The 3565-nt window shown below is 28.8% G+C and overlaps 1 long non-coding RNA gene across 1 annotated transcript; it reads right to left on the reverse strand.

Moving 5' to 3' along the window:
- Positions 1-1247: 1247 nt before the first annotated feature.
- LOC110728781 lies at positions 1248-2644 on the reverse strand. Its single transcript, XR_002512773.1, has 2 exons — positions 2505-2644; positions 1248-1707 (listed from the first exon to the last, which is right to left on the reverse strand). It is a non-coding gene; the product is annotated as an uncharacterized LOC110728781 (long non-coding RNA).
- Positions 2645-3565: the final 921 nt, after the last annotated feature.

Below are 3565 nucleotides of genomic sequence, written 5' to 3' on the forward strand. Positions count from 1 at the left end.
TTTCGTTTACTTCCGACGGTAAAACCGTCGGAAATGGTGGTGCGAAGTCGAATTTTATGGAGGAAGGAAAACTCAGCTACCCTTTAGGGTTAACCATGCCATTAATTTCTCCTTTTATTATTAGGATTTTCGTTTAATTTTGCCAGCGAAGCCGGCGACAATGGAGTCAAACAACTTAAAAGAGAAGGTGAAAGTGGGCAGAGATTAGAGGGAGAAGATTAAGGTGGGTGGAAAGAAAAAGTATGAAAAAGAGGAAGAAGATGAACATTAAGAAGAGGAAGAAGAAGAAGAAGAAGAAGAAGAAGAAGAAGGTGGGAGGAAGAAGATGATGAATAGTAGCAAACGGAGAGTTAACATTGTTAACTTTGAAAATATGTCCAACTTGTCATAGTGGTCCACAAACAGTAAAAATATATTTTTTTTAATCAAAAAACAATTTTCGATGCAACTTATTTACAAAAATGTCATTTAATAAACATAATTTGTTTATTTAGGTTATAAACCGGGGCTTGCTCATTAAGAGAAAATACAAGTTTATAACCTTAATTATGTACTCAATTTTGATTAGCTGATTTTTAATTTATATTTTGCTGGTCAAACTTATTTAAAATTATTTTTTTTCTTTTTAAAATGCAGATAATTAATTATGAAAATTAATAAAGATTTTGAAAAATTATAGTAATAAATAGTTGAAATTAAAAAAATAAAATTTTAAAAAGAAATTCATTTATGATGAGATAGTCAATCAAAACTAAATATAGTACGGAGTAGTAATCTTTTTTTTTTTTTTTTTTTTTTTTTTTTTTTTTTTGACAAGAGAGTATATTGGTAATCCTTTTAAGTATGAAAAATTTATAATTTTCAAGATATTAAAAATTGAATTTTTGCATTAATAAATGTGATAAAATATTGTATTTGCATCATATATATGAGAATTACGGAGTATGTGCTAAATTAAGTGGGAAAATATAGTATTTGCATTACACTTTTTTCTTTTTGGTCGTGGTTTGTGTCCCTGTATGCCAGTATGATAGTTATATTTTAAACGACGAGTGTAGAAATATCTTTTTTTTCAAAGGTTTTAAGACTTTTGACGTATGTTTGCAACTGTTGTAAAAGGTGTACATTCATGGGAAGAGTGTTATAATATATTCTTGTAAGATGCTCTGGATCCATAAGTTAAACTTCCTTTAATATACCGATATATGTATCCGTTTTCATAATACAACTGATGTTACAAGTTTGTGTACAAGCATAAATAGAAAGTTTGTATGTTATTTATGATGCAAAAAAAACCAACATAGAGAATACAAGTGAGAACCACTACATACATGATATACCCAAGACATAAAACTTAATTTGAAGGAGAATCACTTATTTATTTGTTTTAAATTCTAGTACACATTCATTCTAGCAAACAGATGGATGTGTAATAAAAAGGTGGATGAATGTAAGAAATAATGAGTTGAATGGTATAAATATAGCGAGGTAAGTAGGGTACAGCAAAAATGGGGAAAAAAAAAAAAGGAAGTAAAATTCTATTAAAAACATAACAGCATATATGAATCGAAAATTGCTAAATCAAGAACATTAGGAAACTGAGATTGCATTAATTATTACACCCTTGACATGGAACAGCTTGATACGAATTAGGATCTGTTTGTGGATTAGAGTAGTAAATAGGATCACTAGCGTGCTTCACAACATCTGAAAAAAAACATAAAAAAACAAATTTAAATAAATAAATTAGTCAAAATACATAAAGTATATACATACTGAATATTTTGCAATGCACAAATTTTACTATAAATGGTTCTGATAGTATAAATGTAGAATAATCCAAACTAGAAAGTTATTAATCTTAAAGTATATGAATATCCCTTTCAACAAAAAAAAAAAAGTATATGAATATCACTTTTTTCTATTTACTTACAACACTTTTAATTTTTACATTTAATTAATGCGTTATTTCATTGACTAATATAGTTAACTATCAATATTTAAAAATTATACAAATTTGGTATCATGAAAGCATAAATCACCACTAATCTAATAAAATTCTACGTTCTTCTTAACTATAAATTATTATTGAAACTTGTTAAAGTGGATACATAAAACATTCATAAGGCGTACAACCTGCAGAAATTAAGGAATTAGTTTAACACAATGGGGTTATTTTTTGGACTAAAAGCATAAATCACCGTTAATCTAATAAGATACTACCTTTAGCTGAATTTCTACCTAATATAAGGTACTTAATTTGGTGGTCAGTGATCTCATTACGTAATATAAACATCCCCACCCTCCCCGAATCTCTTCAACTAGGTGTCAATAGATCAAGTACTACTAGACTTCCAGGTTGATAGGACGACTTTTCTTAATTTTATAGAGCTAAAAAAAAAAAAAAAGAGTAAATGGAAGGTAGTATTATTTTTTCTTACTTGATTAAAAAAAAATGTTTAAGAAGACATTATATATGACATTGCAAAGAGTAACAAGCTTACGCGTCTTTTTGGTTGAGAAAGGTTCTGCTAGCTGACGTGCTGAAATTTCGCTTGGGACTAGAAAAAGTACAGCAAAAATAATGGTGATTACAAAGACCTTTGAAGAAGCCATTTTAATTCACAATTACGACTTGTTTTTGGGTGATACAAGTACAAGGGTTGATCTTGTATTTATAGCCAATTGTGAGTTTGTGACCTCAATGACTGGGATCGTAGTCAACCATATATTTAATAAAATAAATAATTTTTTTTTAAAGGGAAAGATAAAATATTATTAATTGAAAGCCATACAACATTTACAATAAACATTTTAGAAAAGTAAAATACAATCTAAATTAATCAAGTAAAAATCCTCTTTAAAAAAATTATGATGATGAGAAACTAGATCTGACGATGAAGCACAATCCCCAATTGTTCGCTAAATTATACATCCTTCTGTAAGGGAGTCCATCTTCTTAACATAGTTTTGGGAAGAAAATGCATTATTTGACCATGTCGATCGCATCCTCAATTCCAACGCCAATTGCAAAATTGTACAAATAACAACCCATGAATCCAATCTTTCAGATAAAACCCAAAAAATACATTCCAATCTTCCATAAGGGAAGAGAAGAAAGACAAACACCAAACTCTCACAAAAGGAGAGAGCAAATCCAAAATTTGGAAAAAAAAATCTCATAAAGAGAGAATAAGGAGGATTATTAATGACTCAAAAACAAAAAACAAAGAAAATAAAGAAAGAAATGGGGCTTACCATCATCAAAGAGATGATGATGGTAGCCCCTTGCGGCTACCAAAAATTTTGGGGTTTTTTAGAGAGGGAGAGAGGAAGAGGCGAGAAAGTTTTTATTAATTGATTTTTTTTAATTAAAATAAATAAATAAATAACATAATATAACTTATAAAATACTTGTGCTGTCAAAGTTGTGAGGTAAGTTTGATCAGATTGACTAGTAAAAATTTCGATCAATAGACCACGTTTTCCTTACTTAAAAAAAAAAATTATACATACTATTTCGGTATGAAAACAATGGGGCCTTCGGATGACCCTTTTTAAGGTG

The sequence above is a fragment of the Chenopodium quinoa genome, unplaced genomic scaffold (assembly GCF_001683475.1).
Source record: "Chenopodium quinoa cultivar QQ74 unplaced genomic scaffold, ASM168347v1, whole genome shotgun sequence".
NCBI classification, from domain to species: Eukaryota; Viridiplantae; Streptophyta; class Magnoliopsida; order Caryophyllales; family Amaranthaceae; genus Chenopodium; species Chenopodium quinoa.